We start from the raw sequence: 23472 nt of genomic DNA, 5'->3' as shown, positions 1-23472 counted from the left end.
AAAACTTCTTTTTAACTGTTTATTTGTTAACTAAGTAGCACTTGCTTAGTCGTGATAGGAGAACTAGCAACGCAGTAAAATATCTATTACCTATACGGTTATTATTGTTCCTAGATAAGTAAATACAGTATCAAATGAAGAAAAATAGTTTTAACAATCGGGAAAATATTTATTTTCCGTAACAATCATCTTAAAAACATCAAGATATAAGTAAATATCAATATCTAAATTAAAAGTCATAGGAAGAATTATCTTAAGGATATCAAGTCAAAGTAAATCATCAGTAAAAGGGTTATCAAATTAAAATTTTGTTCTGCTTTCATTTGAAAAGTTGCAACTGAAGTGTTTCAAATTCTTGTAGTAATTTTTAGTAACAATTCTCCAATAGATTCTACATAAAATAAAATCTTTTTCTAGGTTTATGGAATGGTGATGTTGAAATTAAAGACAAATATCTTTCTGGACTCGAATGTGAGCCAAAATAGGAATAGCTTTCAGGAGAGAGTTCTCATATGTATAAATTATATGTATAAGTTTATGTTTATAATAAAGATAATTGGATGCTTTTTAAGCTAAAAGAGGGAGACGTTGAAATACAATTTTTTACCTGGAAGCTGGCTACATTCACGAAAGAATATATTAATATTTATTAGTGTAATATTAATATTTAATTGTTAAGTGTTATATATTTAGAGATTAGACAAATCTACTCTTCTGTATGATTCTACATTCAAGTTAGATATTTATTGCAGCATCCACCGTATTTGTCATATAAAAAGGAACTATTCTAATCTGTGAGTTCTACGATAGATCTGAACTAGTGAAATTGATACATTTCAATGTCACGTCATTGCCCTCTTAATTTACTATCATGGTTCTGAGCGTTATAAAGAGTTATCTATATTGATACAGAATTTGAAATAATTTGTATCCCATTATTAGCTAATTGCGTTCCAAAAGTTAAAAAAAGTAAAACGAAGGAACTTAAGACACCTTTTATCATCGGAGACTCACTAAACAAGGCACTCATTTAACGCGTATTTATTTAAATGCGTTTCAATAGGAAGTATATAATACATGAAAAGATATAATCATATGAATAAACGAAGACGAGATTCTATCTATTTACTATATCGAAACTCAATTTACAAATGCCGTAGGGGGTCTCTTGGTTTAAATGTAAATATAAAAAGACTGGTATACTCTCAACAGCATTGAGGAATATTGCTCATATTGCCGAAACAGTGTTCAAATACTTGCAGTTTTTGCACAAAATTTCATTGTTTCGTTGATGCACTTTGGTCTTAAGGTTCAGTTTCTGAATTAAGATTATTTAGATATATTAGTGGTTTGATACAGAGACATTTTGAGCTCCGAACATTCATTCAATGTATATTTACTGCACTCACAAATTAAAATCACACTTTTAGAATAATAACATATTAACAGGTTTCACATCAAATGTCTAATAACAAAAACTTATTCTATTAGGCACCACTATGGCAAGGATTATTGAAAGAAATACCGACAAAAATGACACTGACATATATATATATATATATATATATATATATATATATATATATATATATATATATATATATATATATGTCATATATATATATATACATATTAATTAATTGATAAAAAATTAAACGAGAAGAGGCTATAAAGAAATGAGGTTGCCGCTTAGGGTAGATATAAATATTCTAAATAGCCATAGCAAATATGGCCCGATAACTAAATAAAATATTATGAGTGAAATGTTGGAGATGTATGGAGAACAGTAATCGTCCTTGTTAAAGAGATACAGAGCAAGAAAGACTATTATGATAGAGTAATACTGCAGCGTGAACCTGCAACTAAGTGGTACTTCAAGAACAGAGAAAATGTTATTATTGCATGTAGAACAATGATAATTTCAAAAAATATATAATATTTTTTTAGCACTTTTTTTTAATAACTGCTTTCATAAGGCAATAAGACCCATGACATAACATGTTACTGACCTTTCTTCTTCCACAAAAACTGGTTTGAATTTGTGGCCCATACTGCCCAATCTTCATATATAAACGAGCAGCATTTTCAGATGCAGTATCATATTTCAGTGCACTTTTAGTAATACAGAGAAATCAAGTAAGAAAAAATGGTAGTTAAACTGTTCGTTATAGTTGGCCTGATGGTATGCGTACGGGCCGAAGATATATTGTCTCAACCGATTCACTTAGCAGCACCCGAATTAGCACATGTCAGGTAAAATATCAGTAATTATTGATGCAAAAATATAATTCGACTTATCCAAAAAATATAATATTTCTAGTAAATCGAATTGTTTTAAAGGATAGTTACATTAAAGTTATATTATATGTTATTGGAAACCAAACCATATAATATATATTATTATCTAAGTAAATCTATTATTATTATCAATTATCAAATTATCTAAGTATCTCGTAAATTTAATTTACGAATTACTTCTTTAAATTATGAAATAATTCTTTAACTAGATTATATTTTAATTTAATTTTAAAACGTACAGGTATACCTCATCTGCTCCAATTTTACCAGAAGGTATAACGACATACCACTCAGTACCTGCCCCATCCACTATTGCCTATCATTCGGCTCCACAACCGGCCACAATTGCTTATCAATCCGCCCCGGCTATTGCATATCAACCAGCGCCAGTAATCAAAGCAATTCAACCAGTAGCACCAGCTTTGATCAAGGTACTTTGAGTTTAATTTTTTAAACCGAAACTAACGGGTTACATTATTTTCAGGCCCAACCCGCCATCGTGAAGCAAGAAGAATACGATCCAAATCCACAATACTCTTTCGGATACGACGTACATGACAGCCTAACGGGAGACATCAAGTCCCAAACGGAAACTAGAAATGGGGATTATGTTGAGGGATCTTATTCACTGAATGAACCTGATGGTACTAGAAGAATCGTGGAATATGCTGCCGATCCAGTGCATGGTTTCAATGCCGTTGTACATAAGGAACCATTAGCAAATCACGCTATCATTGATGCAGCTCCAGCTAAGATCGCCGCTCCATTGGCGTACGCCTCTCCCATTGCTAAAATTTCCGCCCCATTAGCATATACCAAATTATCAAGTCCTGCCATCTTAGCTCATTGAATTAATATTTAAGATATATTGTGTACAATATTTGTATTATATACTGAAACAAGATATATATGAAATAAAAAGTAATTTTTATAAAGTTGTTTGACTTCTCACACATTGTGAAGATATATGTTGCAAAAATATATAACAAATGGCTTTTTAAAATTTGGAGGCTAAATTTGAAAATTTATGTCGAAGTAAACAATGCAGCATATAAGTGTAACAACTAGTGTAAACCTCGAACAACTAAAGGCGTTTGATACATTCGAATTAAAAATTATAATCAGAATAATTAAGAATCTTATAGAATAAGTTATGGAATAAGTGGTATTTCAATTATAGTCCTCATAAAGTGAAGAAATGATAGTGACTCACTTCACAATTTAAAATACTAAGGTGCTATATAATATTATTTTACACTTTTTTTATAAAATTATGTTATAGTTATATCATAGTTCTTGTTGAATTTCTAAAGAGAGGAAACAATGTTATTAATAAAATATATTTTCTCTCTTCTTTACGTAAATAAATTCACAAAGACGGGCTAGGCTTGTCTATTTAAATATATAGTAAAACAATATAAAATGAAAGAAAGTAAAATCGCTATGTAATGGTGAAAATAATTATGAACTGAATGGAATTCATTTATTATACGATTTAGTAACAGATCAATTGAAGAGTATCCGGCCTGACACATATATGTCGCTACTAGAATTAAATCCACATGTTTTTTAGTTAACCCTAAGCATCAAAAGTTGCGTGTATTAATTTGACAGCTGTCGGATCATTAGTTCTTGAATTATAGCATTTTGAGATAAGCAACTTTTATTATTGTGAAAAAAATGGATAAAAAAGAATTTCGCGTGTTGATAAAATATTGCTTTTTGGAGGAAAAAAAATACAGTAGAAGCAAAAACTTGGCTTGATGCCGAGATTCGAGAAACTGCTCAAGAAATTCAACCATTACGGACTGGTATGCTAAGTTTAGACGTGGTGAAATGAGCACCAAAGACGGTGAACGCAGTGGACGCGCAAAAGAGGTTGTTACCGAAGAAAACATTTTAAAAATTCACAAAATGATTTTGAATGACCGTAAATTGAAACTGAATGAAACAGCAGACACTCTAAATATATCAACGGAACGTGTACATCATATCATTCATGAATATTTGGGTATGAGAAAGCTCTATGCAAAGTGGGTGCCAGGCGAGCTCACTTTTGAGACCAAAAACAATGACGAGTTGATGATTCGGAGCAGTGTTTGAAGACGATCAAGCGTAATAAACCCGAGTTTTTGCATCGATATGTGACAGTGGATGAAATACTGCTCAATTTCACTCCGAAGTCCAATCGACAGTCATCTGAGTAGATTGCACACGATGAACCCGCTATAAAGCGTGGGAAAATATAACAGGCGGCTGGCAAGTTTATGGCGTCTATATTTTGGGATGCGCATGGAATAATTTCCATTGATTATTTTGGAAAAGGAAGGACCATCAACAGCGATTACTACTTAGCGTTATTGGACCATTTGAAGGAAGAAATCGACGAAAAACGGCCGCGCTTTTAGAAGAAGAAAGTGCTGCTTCACTAAGACAAAGCACCGTGTTACAAGTCAGTAAGAACTATGACAAGAATCCATGAATTGGGCTTCGAGTTGCTTCCTCATCCACCGCAATCTCTAGATCTGGCCCAGAGCGACTATTTCTTGTTCTCAGGTCTCGAAAGAATGCTCATTGGAAAGAAATTTTCGTCGAAAGAAGAGGTGGTCGCCGAAACTGAGGCCTATTTTGAAGCAAAGGACAAATCATTGAAGCAAGGTACTATAAATATGGTATCGAAAAGTTGGAGGGTCGCTATAATCAGTGTATTACCCTTAAAGAGAAGTATGTTGCATAAAAAAACTATGTATTTTGTTTTGCCAAAAAAATATGTTTTACTGTGGTGGTTAAGTCTGGTTTGGCTAAAACTGATTCCGTCATTGGATCTGAATTTGTTTTTGATCTATTATTATTGTTATCTTTTTCTTTCTTCTTAATTCTGATGCATGTTTCTGTTCTGACTGTTCTATTTCTGATGTTCTTTGGCTGATTCTTTAATTTATTTGGTAATCCTAATGTTCTGTCTTTCTGGGCATCTTTCTGATCTTATCCTGGCTTGACCAAACATTCGATAGAATACGATATATTATATTGTCTATATAAGTCATATTTTTATCCCATGTAACAAACATTACAAAAAACAGAATAAATTCGACCCTAAAGCTTTACAACGCCACGACGCCTAAACTACACAAGAGAAAAAACATTATAATTTTCCTTAAAATCAAATAATGTTCTTAAAAATATATAATTGTAATTACGTCCCAAAGATCTTTGACAGGTGAGGTGGGATTTCCTCCAATAGGAGTTCAAATTCATTGTGTTAGAACGTTTTTATTCTCTATGTGACTCTTTGTCAGTGCCATTAAAATCAGCAGTTTGAAATTTTTGAAACCAATACCGATAATTTGAAGATCGTGAAGCTGCATCACCATAAGTTATGAGTTGGAATCGGCTGGCATAAAATATTTTCAGCCAATCAACAACAGTGATGAATGTCGAAATTGCAATTTTGAGTATTCCATGATTAGCATTCATAGATACAGAAAAACTGAACAGTACTATTGTAAAAACTGTTATTTTAAGCAGATAAGGGTTAAAAAACGTTCAACCTAACAGCTAAGTAAGATTGTTTAAAAGCTGCTTAATTACACACTTCGCATTTTCACCAATTTTTGTCTCTGATTAAAATATATGCAGGCGTCTAATACAATTAACCCATTTAGATTTTATTTTTAAAGCTTTACTATAAATTGATCGCAGCAGTACATAATCTGCATCGGAGATGTTTCTAAATTTTTAACATATTTAAATTTTCTAGCCGAAACCGTACCCGTAGAGGAAACTAATAAAACAAAAAGCTCTAGATCGATCCGATATTCAATTTATATTATCGACTGGGTGCAGACTTCTCAGACGTGTCAAATTGAAAATGATTGATTGTTAAATTCTAAATTATTCAATTCCCTTTGGAACGTCCCGTAATTTCAGATTGATTGCGATATTGACGAGGCAACTGAGGCTAAGCTTTTTGCTTCTTTACATATTCTGTGTATAAGATTGTGATTGTTTTATTATAACAGACCACAAAAAATTCGCTATAGAATAACATATTCCAAACCTATGTACATGGATATTTTATTTAATATAATGATTTTATTAAGAAGAAAAATCGTAATTATTGCAATTAATTATTTAATATTAAAATGGCCAATATAAGTTGGAGCAATGATGGTGAATACCATTTTTCCAGTTATTATAAATCAAAATATTCAAATAGTTACCTAGGAGATCATGTTCAACGTTTATGTATAAAGTCTTGACTAACACTTAGTGATATTGCTAGTTCTTGACTAACTTCATCTTCCATGTGTAATTAAAATGTAACAAGTCAATTGAAAAGTCCCCGGCTTACCATAGTAAAACAATTTTTTTTAGCAAAATGAGTTTTTTTTATTCAACATAATTCCCGTCAAGGGTGATACGCTGATTATAGCGACCCTCCAACTTTACGATACCATTTTTGTAGTACGATTTGCCATTTGCTTTAAAATAGACCTCAGTTTCGGCGATCTTTTCATTCGACGAAAATCTCTTCCCAGCGAGCATTCTTCAGAGATCACAGAACAGAAAATTTACTTTGCTGTGACTTACCAACTTTATTTCGAGGCGAAATCTTAGATCACCTCGCATATACATTTGATTTCGAGGTCATCGTGCAGCTCTTCGTTGGTTACGTTGATGTTTTAGAGCAACGAAACATTTCCAACCCATAGTCCAAATTGGCCTTATGATTGACTAAATTGATAAACTTATCTCTTTAATTTTAATTTATATCGAGAGCATCTGCCGACTAACCAGTAGAGATGCTTGACTTTGAGTCCAATCTGCTCAATTTTTTGTCTAACATGATGTTTAAATGTATGCCAAGGTATTTAGTTGGTTCTACTTGAGAAATCGAGCATCCATTAATTGCTAGAATTAGATCTTTGTCATTTAGTCGCAACGCAAAATTCACATAGTACAGATTTGATTTAATTTGTTAAGGAATATTTGTCGGTCCTAATATTCCAAAACTAATAGCTGGCGCAAAGTTTAGAAAATGTATAACCACTGATCTGAGGCCATCGTTTCGAAATGTTGTCAAAAATAGTAATATTATGAATTTATTGAATATTGGATAGCTGATTTGGATTCAGCCTTCCAGTTTACCTTATAAACAGCGTTTGGTTGCTCAAATCCTCTTGTAAATTACTGTGTAGTTATTCGCTCATATTATCAGAATACGCAATGTCTGTCGGATATGGTGGCTAGGATAAAGCGTCTTATTTAAGCATGCTATGAAGATATTCAGATATTTTATAACATGTAGTTAAATATTATCATTTTGCAAAATCAAATTATCACATTTATATTTACAAACAAGTTGTTCTATTTAAATGGTCAAACCAGAGGTAGAAGTTATAAGGTAGCTGTAATGTTCCTTCGTTGACGATTTCCTTAACTTTTCTATAAGTATGTCCTCACTATGGTTAATGATTTAACAGTTAAGGATGCTTTGTAATTAAATGTCATGATATTTTATAATCATCATTAATGAAATCATTCAATTTTAAAAATAATTCATACCAAAGGTATTTTTCTGAATATAAGTAATCCAGATGTTATTCTTCATTTGGCATGTCAAATCACCTAACAAATTTCATGTTCTCCAACTGTAGCGAATCCGACACTGATAAAACGTGTAATTTTTCGCCAGTCCCCTGCGCGGTATAAACAATGCTGTTATTGGTAGTGGGAATGAAAAGTTTCGTCTGCATTTTTCGATAACCTGGACATGACTTCCATTTGAATAATTAAAATGAATGGATGCAACCGTGGAATGTTCGATGCCTGGGAATTAGCTCGAAGATTTTTACAATATTTTTATCACTTTTCACTAACGAAACGCTTCAAAGAATGCTGTATGGATAAATACAACGACATACAACGGAAAACCGGTAATTTTAAAGCTGGTTTTATTGGTTATGTCATTTTAAGCAGCATAACTAAAGTAAGATTTAACTAGAATGTAAACATTTATGAGTATTAGATGTTAACTGATATTAGGAGTAAACTGGCTAACAAAATACTTATAAAAAATAAATATTAGAATATTTACCAAACTTCTGTTAATAATTTATAATTCCTTATTAGTCATATGTGTCCGATATAGGCAAATTACGTATTTAGTTTCACTTTATCTACATATATTCATTACTTCATTTATGTATTAATATAATTTTTATCTTTTATACCTATTTTTACCTAAAAAGACATTTAAAAAAAACAATAGATTTAATAAAAACCAAGCTTATTTGATAACGGAATAATTGTTTAATTAAAGCTATATTTTTAAATAAAATTGCACAATTCTTCATTTATATTCCATTAATTTATCTTTAAAAGGATAGCTATCATATTATTTCCTGGCAGTAATTTTATTTATATCAAACTAAATTTTAAGTGGCTTTATAAATAGTAAAATATTAATATAAAATATATAACAATTATGATAAATGTTTGCCTATATTTTGATCTGTCCGATATTTACTGAAGAAAAAGTGAAATATCAACTTAAACAACTTAAAGGAGAGTTTAATTTTTTTTGATATAAATATTATTCAGTTAAGTTATTCAGTGTATACAGAACCTAAACAAAATTCCCTTTCGATATTAGTTGTTTATAACGTTCTTCTTTTTTAGAAATCTGCTGCCTAAACCTATCAAATACTTTTGTAAATTTATAGTGATGTTGTATGAGGGATCTCGCCTCTTTCAGGGTTTCAAAAGTTTTGGAGTAAAACCCAACTCAAATACTCAAATAGATTTTGTTAGAAACAGGCAGTTTTGATGACCAACTCTTTCCTGAGTTATGGATAAAGATAAATATGGGTGTACACGAATTGACTTCAAATGTATTTTCGAATGGTTTCAACATCACGGTTTCTTGGTTAATCAGTCAGAAAAATAAGAAATTTCTGTGGCTTAATGCTACAGGCGAAAAGTTCACTAGGACAACTTCGAGCGCAAAAGCCACTTTATGACTATAAATTGAGTCTTGCTATATGTATGTTAGGGTCGATAAGATGCAGTATATCATAGACCGCTAAAACCGAATATAACTCATTTTCAATCAATGAAACGTTATGTGGCCAAAATGATGGGAAAAAGTTGTAGACAATACAATAATATTTGTATTAATAAATTACTTTATAAATTGAAAAAATAATTTGAATAGTGCAAGCATAAATATATACTGTCTAGTCTGAAGAATGTTTTTAAATAATATATTCCAATCGTAAGAGGCACTGATAATTTTGTTAAATCTAATACTTATCTGTGTTATTGTAAATGACAATGGCTATTTAAAATATACAATTAAACATATTTATCAATCTTTCATAGTGTTTGTAATTTTATCATCATCTTATGACCTGGGCACTTTATTATTTTCTAATATAGTAACTATATTTCTTGCTTAATTTTGAAAATTTTATGGATCTTGAAGTTATTATAATTTCATTTTAATTTAATTTCATTTAATTAATTACGTTCTTGATTAAAATCTTGTAAGGAATATTCTCGAACGCTTGGGCAACAAAGAGGAAAATAACCAATTTTGTATATTTTAATACAAATAAGATGAATAAGATTAATTGAATAATGAACAATGATAAGGCTAAGCCCATTTTAGGAAAACACTAAATATTATTTATAATTAATGTCATATTTTTAATTACAGGGTTGTCAAGTTTAGATTGCTCGCTTTAACTACAAAGTAGTATATGTAATGTGGATTATGTTAAAGATTTAAAACTATCGACGAAAATCATAATGGACGAAATAGACGGCATCATATTATGTACAGTTAGCATTTATAAGCACATATAGGATGTACAAACATATTTTAAAAGCCTTTGTTTGAACCTCTATCTTTATATTCACATTCGGAATTTTACTACATTTTCTTTACCATCGATGCTATATTCCTTAAGCCCTAAGTTTTTGAAACCACCCCAGACAACATATTTACATTGCTCCACAACATCACCGGATTAATTTTTATTAAATTTTATTTAATTTAAAAACAGAGAATAATCCGAGTTTGGCGCATGCGACAGCTTTATTTAATTTTTTTTATCATGATTATTAGATTTAATAATAAAAATATAATTAATATATGTCCAGCTATTCTAACATATTTTCACAAAAACATCATATTACACATAATCATTATTTTTAATAAATAAAAATACACAAATATGATAAATAAATGATTTAATGTTGAAACTATACATAAGGACAGAAATAAACATTGAAATTTTTTTGAAATAACACATTTTATTTAAAAAATTATTGTATAAAATGAAATGATAGACACAATTTCTATATGTCCTTCTATATTTATAAAAACACCACAAGAACTCCAAGAACTATATATATAAACATTACCATAAAAAAGAGAAAAATCGTTTAGATCAAACACAGTCAATATAGTTAAAACCAATTCTTCGACTTTTATCCTCAACAAATTCTGGGTACACCTTAGCTATAAAATAAATTTTAAATTATTAGTAAAATATATTATTTTAAAATATATGTCTAATTATTGCCAGTTACTACAGTTATTGCTACTATTCTTGATGGACAAGCCTCATTAATGACTTGACTACTTCCAGCACAACAAGAAGCATTTTCTTCTCTGTTCTTGTTATCATTAAATTTTGGCATATGTCGATACCTATTCTAGGTCGTTGAAAATTATGTGTTCCAAATTTGGCTTAACTATTTGACATAACTTTTAAAATTTTAACCTTACATTCTGCACTTACGCTTGTTCTTCAATATTTTAAAACCAATGTATGTTAGGCCACCAAGAATAATCCAACAATTATTAATGTAACACAAAATCTAAATATTCTAGATCTTTTTGTTTTTTTGATCTGATCGACCGTACCGATCGACTCGAAATGAATGGACCGCTATTGGAAAAGGAAGACAATATAGTTTCATATCTTTTATTATTTTCTATGATATATACTATGCAGGAAAGTGGACACACGCCAAATCTGGAGATGTTGTGGAGGAATGTATCCTATTTTACTTAAACCCCACTATACGCTATATTGTTTTTAAATCAGCATTCCGTATTTGCAAATTCTGCCAAATTAAAAAAGTAGTATGAACGTTTTCAATTTATATCGCTTATCGGATAAGAAAAAAGAATAAACGAAAATGGAAAAAGCGATACTGATACAAAACCTGTAATATCTAAAGATCGTATTGTTATTGTACCTATACATTTAATATTTCCGAAAATAATGAACAGGAAAAGTTTTGTATATCTAAAACTAGCGTTGGGAACTATCGACTGAAAACAGTCGAAACAGTCGATAGTCGCAAAACAGTCGAAACAGTCGATAGTCAAAAAAATAGCGACTGAAAATAGTAATTACTATGAAATTACTATTCTCAGTCAAATACACGTTGCGACTGTTTTTTTTCCATTCGTGATGTCAGACGAAGATGTACGAATTCTTGTCTGTATAAAATGTGAGATAGGAACGGACGGAGATAAATGCTTGGAGCAGTTAATTTTAAATGTATTTATATTCTCCAGTGGTAGTATAAGCAAGATAGATATATATATATATATATATATATATATATATATATATATATATATATATTCACGTGATAATTTTAAAAAAGAAAAGGAAAAAAATACTAATTTCTATTAACGTGTACTAAATAATATAATTTTAAAGGCAGTAGGATTAATTTTATACTGAATGTTCTGTGGATGTGTAAAATGGAATGGAATAATAACACCACAAATATTTTATCGTGTTTTAATATATTAATTACTATTTTTAGATCACATAGTATAATAAATATAAATAGTACAATACAACATAAACAAAACCTAAAAACTAAAGATTACTTTTTATTTACTGTGAATATTATCATGTTCAACTTTTCTCCCGTGGGGCGATTTCTTCGATCATTAATTATTTGCCCAGATTTTGAAAAAACTCATTCCCAGGGGACAGATGTTGCGGCTATAGAGGAATATTTTACATGCAACTGATATAATTCAGATAGTTTCATTTTATGGCCTTGTCAAAAATCCAATGGGTTTTCTAAACGCTCAATAAATGAAATTTACAAATACTGCTAAATCTGTAAAGTTGCTGCAGTACTTGGAATAATTAATTCTTTCATTCTAGTCATTTTTTTTATCAAAATATCTCCAGATGTCAATACATTCTTGGTCAGTAGTTGTATCTTGAATTTCAAGTTGTGGAACTAGATTTGTATTTTTTGAAGTTAGAATGGAAGATACCTCTTTTGTGATAACTTTTTGTATCGCCTCAGCAATGTTTCCAACACCAAATCCTGCTTTTTTAAATCTAGGATCTAAAAATGTGAATTTCCCGCATACCGTGTTCATTTCTAAATTGTCAGTCTTTTATTGATGACATTTAATAGACAATTTTGTTATTTTTTCCCCATTAACTTGTTAAAATCGTGGATTTGATAGAACGTTGCAGTCCTCTTATTAACGGTATAATTAAAGACATCGTTGGGATATCTTTCACCAGATAACTCGGCAGTCATTATCTCAATGGGCTTTAAAAGTTGAACACATTCTGTTAAGATAGTCCATTCGCTAACAAAGTAAATTGTTGAATATTAAAGTAGAGTTTTCCTATCAGGAAATGTATTTATTACAAATATTTTATATACTTTATTCACCTCTTTACCGTTAATATTTTTAAAAGAAATTTAAAAACTGTTACTGCAAAAAATTCTTCAAATCTTTTGGATCGATGCAATATCTGAAACTTTTGGAACCTAATTTTAGTTTTGAAGTTTTCCGGAAAAAAGTTTTGACAAGCAAGTGGCTTGGACAAAAATCGTGAAAGTTTATCAAAAAAGTATTACCTATTATACCAGCCCAAAATATTACCTATTATGCCAGTCAAAAGAATCTTACTATTTATCATTTACAATTAATTTTTTTTGCCCTCGAAAACTAGCGTTCCAAAACGCTGCTATATTAATTTACAATATATAGTTATTCACAAGCAAACTACAAAAAATCATAAAACCACATATATTACATGTAAAATAAATTATAAATCTATGTAAGCATAAATTCGGCGCATTACTTTCAGGGTCGCGGCTAGGACGACAAGGCCAGAACGTTAAAAATCAGTCGAATGAACTAGTAGAACCGAAAATAGTAACTAAAAGTAAATGACTGAAACAGTCGATAGTAAATAGTAATAAAATCAGTTGGACCGAAAATAGCGACTGAAAACAGTTACTAGTAAAAACAGTCGAACCAAAAATAGGGACTGAAACAGTCGATAGTAAAAAGTAGTCAACACTATCTAAAACATACCAGAAATATTTGATATAACACTATAACATTTGAAATCCCATTCATGCGCAAACTAAAGGTTTTTCATTCGATTAAATTAAAACATTTTAAACGTATTACCCTAAAATAGACCTAGAAGACAAAGGCAATTGGTATTCTCCGAATAACCATATGCTCGCTTCATTTTCCCCAACGCTGCCAAGTAACAATCTCGCTATAATAAAATACCGAAACAAAGGCCTAATTCAGTCGAGACTGTGTCTAAATCGAGCAAAAAACGTTCGCTTTGGAACCTAACCCTTCGAGGAACAAAATTGTATACACCGAATCTGTCACACGCGAACATGTCGAGCCCTTTTCCCCAATAAATATTTCGCATCCTCCCATCTAAGCCGTTCTTCCCTCCCTTCTCTCCGACCGCCAAACTCAATCAATTCCCAACACATTCTCTCCGACAATAGCCGCCTATAAATTAAACATAATATCAATGTAGTACTTCAATTGTTATGAGACGTAGGTGATATTAGCAGATATCTTTATATGTTTGGAGATATATTACCATTGTGATTAAAAATAGAGTTAAATTGGAGTATCCTACGTCGTCTACATGCAACTGTTACTATAAAGGTCTGAAATTATTGAGCAGTGTCTCCTTTTTAGGATTCTAATTAGGGTTTTTCTAGACTGGACCTACTTACTTAATGAGGACTCCGAACTATGGTTCTCGGCGTTAAGCTTACCACCGAATTGATCGGAAAATATCCGGTCTTATCCGCCCTGGTTATCTTCCTTGTCAGATTTTTCACTCTTGCCATATTGATAGTCATATTTATAAACAATCACAAACATACATTTACTAATATGCTGCAGAAGGATTCGATTCCGCGACTATCGCAACGGTAGGACGACCGTTCTCTCGTTTTGACCACTGCGTTAACCAAGAGAGCTCTCGGGTCTTCATTACGATACTTTTAGCTACGATATCTGGCTTGTTCTCAAAAACTACTTTGATGGCATCATTTTTGATCATTTGGACAGAATTAAGCCAAATTGAAAAATGTCTTAAAGGCCGTTGGGCTATTTGCAAAGAGAATTAACATATTCCGGTCATATTCTAGGAGAATTACATAAAGGGACCTAATAATATTGGCACGGTAGTAATAGTACCTATGCGTTTGATAACAGTAGAAGTGTATGTTATATATTCAGTATATCTAGTTCATAAAAACCTGACTTGACAACCATATAGCTCTAGTCATATATTAAGGGACAAAAAACTGAAGATGGCGGAAACTTAAAAAATAATATAATATGAAGGAATTGTTTAGTTATTTTTAATCATCTCATTATGTATTTTGGGTGGTGAAAATATATTTGCCAATGATTACGTATCTAAAAAATAAGAATAATAATATTTCGGAAAACTTTCTTAGGAGCTAAAAAATAATTTTTTTAAGCTACAATGTTTAGCCATAATAATAAAACTACTAAATGTAAATGCCTGTTGTTTTTTTGGTGACACTATCAGGTCCAACATGACAAACCGTCCAACTTATTTTTCAGTTGATCAGCGTTTGATAAATGATTTTCTACAGAAATGTTTTTTATTATTAGTTTCGAATTCAGTAGACCAAATAACACATGACTTAACATTATTGAAATGTTTCTTTCATCATTGGGGTGTGTAATTAGTATATTATTTGAAAACGTATGTAGTAGAATGTTAAAGAGCATATTATACAAAAAAAAACAAAGGATAATTAAACATATTATCAATAAGAGCCTTTACATCAAAAACACAATTAATTCGCCTCGACCCTTTTAATTATTAAAGAGTCCTTAATTAGATGTGGTCGAAATATATTTAACAATGAAATATAACCTATATGTACCAAACCTTTCATTATGTATATAAATATTATATCTTTATTGCGTATATTATATTAAATATATTCCATATAAAACGTCATACTGTAAGACTAAACATATTTCATAAATGTAATCTTGAAAATAAATTATATAATCTTAAATCTAAATGATATTATGATCTAAATTAATATTAGTCTTAAAATGTGTTTAATTCTCTTCTCTAGTTTTAGCGCTTATAAAAACAATTTTATTGGAATTAAGTGAAAGGTATTTTCGTAAATAGTTTAAACATTTTAAGAATAGTGAATTTATTGTTTGAAGACCAGGAATATAGCGGAGGCCGAACCTTAAAAGTAAAGATACCATCATAAAAGATCACATATTATATAACATTTATTAAGTAATTAGCCTAAAGAATAACTACATGATTTTCAAAAAAATTTAAATGATGTTTGAAAATAACTTCAATATAAAGAATATAATTTCAAAAATGTCAATTTCCTTTCCACGTGATGCGTTTTAGTATGGTTGTCAATTACCATACAAATATTTGACGATTAAGTGACTTCAGGGGGTATCCTAGAAATGTGAAAACATCCATTTTTCTTATTTCTACATTTCAAGAATATGCCGGCTTGGTTAGCGTGGTGAAGGTGACGTGCTGTTGCGATAGTCGCGAGTTCGAATCCTGCTGGGTCATGGTCGTAGTAAATTTATATTTGTGTTTGTTTAATATTTGTGATTGTCCTAGGCAAATGTGGTCTAGGTGTAAAGTCCGACAAGGAAAATAATCCCAGTCACGACAGTCAACAGGCTGGGTAAGACTGGTTGTCTTACTAGTTGGTCACTCACCATATATATATATATATATATATATATATATATATATATATATATATATATATATATATATATATATATATATATATATATGTATATGTATATATCTTTATATATATAAAATAAAAAAATAAAAAATAATAAAATAACAACAAACTAAAAAATTTGCAACCTTGTTAACAGGGGAGCGCCATTTTATTTATACACCCTTTTTTGCTTTATTTTTCTTTTAGGTATTCTTTGAACATTTTTTCACATGAAAATAATACCTAACGTTCACGTTTCTAGACTAGACGTATGGATGGATGATGAGAACCAGTATTGTATCATCTAATTAAAATGTGCTAATTAAAAATGTCATGAACCACGGGCTTACATTGTAATACCAACATTTCATCAAGACTCAGATTATATCGATTTTCCAACCAAATCCATCCAATTAAATTAGCAGGAAAATAACAATTTGCGAACATAAAGACGCGCCGATCCCAACCGGAGACGGGCGGGAAAATTTACGAGCACGACCACCGATAGGAAAATACCAGAAAAAAAAGGAGGAGACCGATGCAGACCGAAAAGAGACAAAATTAATTTTTAAACAGAATCAAGCTCATTCCACGATTGATGTTGTTACAAGCGAGAGGCGAAAAGAAAATGAAAAACCTTTTTGCCGCTCCACTTAAAAGGCTTAATTTTCCGAAGCCTGCTAAAAAATGTTCCTCCTCCTCCTCGGCGTCCCTCGCCCCGGCGGCGCCGGGCGCTGCCGCCCGACTTTGGAAGTTTTAATAAGTAGAATCTTATTAATTACTAGCGGGGGTAGAATCGGGGAAACTTCTCAGACGGGACGGCAAAGGAAAATTGATGGTGAAAACTTTCAAGTGGCTTATCTGTTTTGTAATGAAACTAACTCAAAAAGCACAAGAAAATGCCGGCGAGCGAAGGACCTCTTGTTCTTCCTTATGCCACGTTCTTGTGATCATAGTTTTATAGTCTTCATAAGAAGTTTTATATGTCGAGAGAGCCACTTGAATATATTCAACTTTAGACTATAAATTCTATCCAAAATAACAGTGAAGTCACTTCATCACGATGAATGTTGCGTCTATCGAAATTTGTAAATTCGTTTAAAGTTGAGACAGTGTCTTTCCTACTCATTATGTTTTAGTTAATAAAAGATAAAATGTTGTCTGATCCGTACGAATATATAACCAAAATATAAAATTTCTTATGGTTGTTAAATGTCTGCAAAATTCTTCAAAAATTTAGTAATAACAAATAAAGGTTATAAACCAGAAAATGTTGTTTTGACTCTTTACTTGTTTTGAAAAATTCCAAATCGATGCTTAATATAATCTATCTGTATCTATTCTGATTGAAAATGTCGAAGCTAGTAAATAATCAGGGACTGAAATAGATTGCGCCCCTAATCAGTTAGTTCGAACAGTTGCAAGATAATAGGTGCCCCCTCTTGAAAATTCTTTCAGACCAAACTATAAGCCTGGAAAGTATACATAGAAAACCTAGGAATATGCAGCTCTGTGAGGATTGTCTTTCGTCCCTTCAGATATTGTTAGGGAACATATGATTTAAAAGGTGTAAAGATAAGATGGAGTAAAAGATAACCCACAAAGATGTCTAATAGAACATCCAGATCTTGCTTCGAAAAGAAGACAATAATTAAAAGAATACAACACAACCAATACAATATTTCATTCTGGACGAGACTTGGCTAATTCAAAAGGAGTCACTCTTGGCAAGACGCTAATAAAAAGGTGTAAGGATAACAAAAGTTGACGGAAAAAGGAACAAGTTAGAATAACATTTGATTAGATTTCGTTAATAATAATATTTTTAAATAATTCATTAGACATAATTGTTCTTAATGCTAGAAACCCTAATAGAATCAGAAACGGTTTTATTTATTCCTGGAGCAGTGTATCACAAGGGTGAGTACATAGAAGAAATGAACCATTTCATATATTTTCTCCAGTATGAAAAGCAGCTGTAAAAAAACTTGGAGGACCGGTCAGTTATTGTTATGGACAATGCACCCTATAGCATACTGGTGGACATAAAATATAAATTTAAATTAAAGCTTGAAAATACCTTGTTGAAAAATTAACTTTTTCTAATTGTTACTGAATATAAATAAAATATTTAATTGCGTTTTGTGTAATTACCTTTTTTAAAAATAAACATGGAAAAAATACACCGTAGTTCTGTGATGACTGATCAATATGGACTGATCACTGCATATTTAATCCAATTAAATTGATAGGGTGGCAAAGAATTATTACAGTGGACATGCAAGTAGAGAACGATATGCAATGAAGAACTGCTTGGCTTAGAGGAAAGAAGCATTGTCTCAATAACACCTTAGATTTTCATGAACTCCATCAGGCACAGAGAAGAAGAATTTGACAAGTGTGAATCGTGAGCAAGTGTTGGATATATTCAAACTTAACAGCTTAGTTATTAACTTGAATAGTGGCCTTATGAGGTGATAGTGACAGAATGAAAATTTCGGGATATGTGATTATGATTCAACGTTGAAAATTATCAAGTCAAGGCGATGAGAGTGGAAACAACTAATTGGAATATTCATTAGGAAGAGTGCAGTGATTCGATGCATATTTTATTAAGGAAAATGTAATAAAAAATAAAAATACAATAAAACACAACTCTACAAATTACTGCCGCTATATAATTGTAGTTTAATTGTAATCCTTTGATAATACAAAATAAAACTAACACTATATATATAAACTAAAACTCAAGGTTGATGCGGAAACATTGCCACATATTGATGTCATAAATGAATGTCGACGATGTATGTTTATTGTCATTTGCCTCATTAAATAACCTTGTGGCGGATAACAGTATTCTAAAACTCTCTGAAGCACCAATCCATCTAACATGGCTAAACCGAAGAGGGTTTCATTCCACCCCTAATGATATTGGGTTGATGCGAGAACCTGATTATTGCTCTGATCATTATCTCCTCCTGCAACTTGGATTTCAAAGGGTAAAAGCGGGTGTAGAAGACCTAGAATATTGATGTAACAGAGAAGCAAATATCTGAAACTTTTGTTGAGTGCGCCGCTAAAGTGTAAAACACAACCTTGGATATCCGACGAGAGTCTACAGATGATATCGAAATCAACCAAAACTAGACTACCCTAAAGCACCGGCTATTTCATTCAGAATAGAAACTTTCTAGAAAAACAATTGCAATATTCAACTTACAAACTCCTTTTCCATAGCGCGGCGTTTATCCGTTTTTATCTAAACAACTTGGTTTTTAACTTTAAACTAATATTAATTTTAGTTTTCATATTTTCTAACACTTTAATAATTTATTTAATCAACTTAATTTTTGGTAGAACACTCATTAAGGATTGCTTTTGATTAATAAATTTCGTCCGCGCTGATGTACGTATCTTTTTTTCAAATGCAAATATTGTCGTCTGTCCGAATGGATGCATCTGAAAATAAAACGCGCAAAACCGTCCAACAAATGGGTTACGGTCTAATTGAAAACAAAACTGGGGAAACGAACTCCCTCGCAATGTTCCGGCGGCCGATACGAACGAATCCATCGCGTTGACAGCATTTCGGTTCGATCGGCTTTTATTTGTTTATTCCTTTGTTAGAGTTCCGCATATGTAAAATGATGGTTGTACGGAAGGAGCATTCGGTTTCGTCGGTATAAATAATAATAGGTATTTGCGCCAGATATGAATTATAAATCCCATTACAAACAAACAATTTTTAATATTGGTGGTATCCGGTTATATGCTACACTAAAAATATTAGGATATTCTAGAATTTATATAATCGGTTATTTCATGTATTCTGATTATTTCTTTTTTTTTTCACATTAAAAAGGTATTTATTTAAAAAAATAGGTACAATATATATTAATCAAAATACTTTCGATCATTTTCTATAATTATTGGTTCCAATTGGAGTCAAAGATCTGAATAAGTGGCTATCAGAAGGAGCTATGCCTGGGGAGTACGTTGAGTGCGGCAGAACATTCCATTTGAGCGCAGGATATCTTCCGAAACTCTATAAATATGTTGTCGAGTGTGATTGAGGAATGATTTTGCGTCTGTTACTTGCTATTGGTGGGATTTTTTCCTGTCACAATACGTACTTAAATTTGTTCGATTTGTGTCGGTAGATATTCGTAGTAACTGTTCATTTGGTTTCAGTATATGCATAGCACGACTTTATGGCCATGAATACTCCGCATCCTCAGTGTGGCGAAGAGACCCATGACTCTGTGGCCTTGGGATTGATTTACTATATTCAATTTTCATCGCCAGTCATAACAAGTGATACCAAACTCGTAAGCAATTAAACCGTGGTGTTGAAATCTTTCAAAATGGCATTTTCAATGGCAATTCTTGTAGTTTCTATTTTTCCTCCTTCTAGATCTTTTCCATCGCATGCAAACATCCAAAAGTAATTGATTCATCAAATTTTCTATTAATGTATTTGACAGTTTGACCAGGATATTCTTCCAATAAGTCTTGCAATTCAACTCCAGACCGTTATTTGTCATTGACGTTAGTCGCCACTTTTTAATCAGCCGAGCAAGCAATAGCATCATTATAAATGTCCGAAACTATTTGATGAGCCTCTGTAGCAGATTTTTCACATCAAACAATAAAAGCAACGAATGTAGAAAATACATGATGAATCGAACTTGCTATGTGAAAAATCGCTATTTTAATCACCCAATTTCACCAATAGATATTGATGATCAAAATACGTGTAAGCATCTTATATAAATGAGATGTATTATTTAATTTTAAATCCTGCAGAACTGTATTTGAAATCGAATTATTTATCGCTGTGGTGAATGAAAAAATAAAAGTGGATCCCACCTATGTTTATCGAAGGCGGTTCTATGAACATGTGCTTTGAATAATTACTTCGGAACAAAAAGGTCCATTTGTCAAAAATTATATATTTCTTACGAGAATCATGAACATTGAAAATTGTTGCTACCTATCAGGCTACCCATTACACCATGGCCAAAACACGACACCAATTTAAGACCACCACGACATTACAATGATGAACATCATATTACTTGTGTAATTTGAGAATATTATTTTAAATTTGAGATGGGAAAATCCTTTGGGGCCTTTAAACATTTTTTTTTGCGAAAATATCACGATTTGTGCTTTGGTAACATTATTTGCGAATGTTTTGAGGTATTTGTTGAGTGAATGTAAAAACGCCGTCCGAAATATCATCAATATTCCTGAAAAAATTTCAATTACAATATTTCACAGAGCTATTCATGCTTGTATTGCTGAAAGTGTTCCAGTATTTTTCAGTACTAATCGAAATTTGATGATGAATTTTGTTAGAATAATTTCATCATTGCATCCTTTTAGAGATAAAGAACAATCAACACTGAGTGACAATTATTTATATTTCTGTGATGAGGGGAAGTATTTTCAAAAAGTTATTATATTTTTGTTGCCACAGGAAGTCATTAATGTGACTTGCAGTCTTGTTTTAGACATATTTCAAACAGAATAGAAAAAATTTATTATGAAGAATTTTTTAAAGACAATAAAGTAATAAACAAATAAGACAATAAAGACATAAGTAATTTTTGTGAATAAAATACATAATAGTATACAAAATTTGTTTCAGCAATTAATAATAGTTAGCATATACAAGTTTATGTAAATTTCGAAGAAAGTTTACACTAAATATTAATTTTTGGTGATATGGTTCCAAAACGGTTCACAGAAGAAAAACATGAAACAATTATCTTTGCGCATAAATTAGCGAACCTAAAAATCATTGCGAGGTCGACCTTTTCGTTGGCGTGGCCAGAAAAGGTGCATAAAATTTCGCCTTAGCTTCAGCCACTTTCGGCGGATAAATGTCAAGGGTGTGGTCGTCTTTTGCAACATGTTTCTCCCTGTAGATCGGTTACGCTCACGTCGCGTCCAAACAACTTTCCCATTATTAACTTCAATGAGAGCAACTTGTCTTTAAATCGGTCTAGAGCCGATTCTGTAATGCAATTTAATCGCGTCGAAGTAACTGACAATGAAAATTATTTTAAGCTTAGTAAGGAATCCGGAAAACTTATACGAACAGTTATTATTAGTAATGTAATATTAATATATTCTACCATATTATACCATATAATTTACTAGCGCACGTTAACTGAATATTAAATTCTTCCACATCTTCAATATTTTCAAACATCTACAGATCACATTACAATAAAACACGTTATGGAATGTAATAAAAACATAGAAATATTTCAACTATATTTCGAAAAAATAACTCTATTATTTTATTTAAATATAAATCATTAGGTATCAACATTTTCTAATCATTTATTGGACAAATAATACACTAAACTATTATATTTTTTTAATATTACACTCTGACGAGTATCAAATACATTTATTTAATGAAAAATGAGCTTTCTTGAAATATTGAGTCACAAGTGAAACAAATTGTGTATGCTAAATTCCCATTCGATTTAGACATTAAAAGAACGGCACATTTGTTAGTGGAATAGGGAGACATTTGTTACGGTTAAAAAATAAGTATATTTCCTAAAATCTGAAACTTTCTTAAGATTAAGAGATCTAAAGATTTTCAAGACAAAACCGTCTAGTTTTACGATAATTTGGTTTCAATATTTTTGATAGAGGGTTATCTTTGGTCCTAACAGTCATTTTATTGATTTTAAATGTATTTTTCTTCAAGAGAAGTACGGGTTTAAGAAAAAATTGGAATTTAAAAAATGTAGCTGCATTGGAAAAAACAATGTGATATCTATAAAATATCAATTAAAATACATGCAAAATAGTAGAAAAAATGCAATGGGAATAGTTCAATTTACGAGTATGCAAAATATTTTCAGTCGTGAAGTTACAACCAAAGCAGGAATCAAAAATAAACACTAATACTGTATTACATCTTAAAATTCTCAAGCAAAAATACTTTTATTTATAGACATTAGAGGAGGAAAATATTCAAAAAATGACTACATTTTCCAAGTTGATATTATTTATTGTAGGCCTATACTTGCATACTTGGTA

The 23472-nt window shown here is 31.0% G+C and overlaps 1 protein-coding gene and 1 pseudogene across 4 annotated transcripts in view; one reads left to right on the top strand and one right to left on the bottom strand.

The window, feature by feature from the left end:
- LOC143190647 (uncharacterized) overlaps nucleotides 1-3148 on the top strand; it is a 31461-nt pseudogene extending 28313 nt beyond the window's left edge.
- Nucleotides 1-23472, bottom strand: part of LOC143190643 (disks large 1 tumor suppressor protein) — a 676624-nt gene that overhangs the window by 489036 nt on the left and 164116 nt on the right. The window lies entirely within an intron of this gene.

This window comes from Rhynchophorus ferrugineus, unplaced genomic scaffold (assembly GCF_030347505.1).
Source record: "Rhynchophorus ferrugineus isolate W39M unplaced genomic scaffold, kcgeb_rfMv2 rfM2, whole genome shotgun sequence".
In the NCBI taxonomy this organism is placed as follows: Eukaryota; Metazoa; Arthropoda; class Insecta; order Coleoptera; family Curculionidae; genus Rhynchophorus; species Rhynchophorus ferrugineus.
The sequence above is the reverse complement of the archived record's forward strand: the minus strand, read 5'-3'. Positions and strand labels throughout refer to the sequence as shown.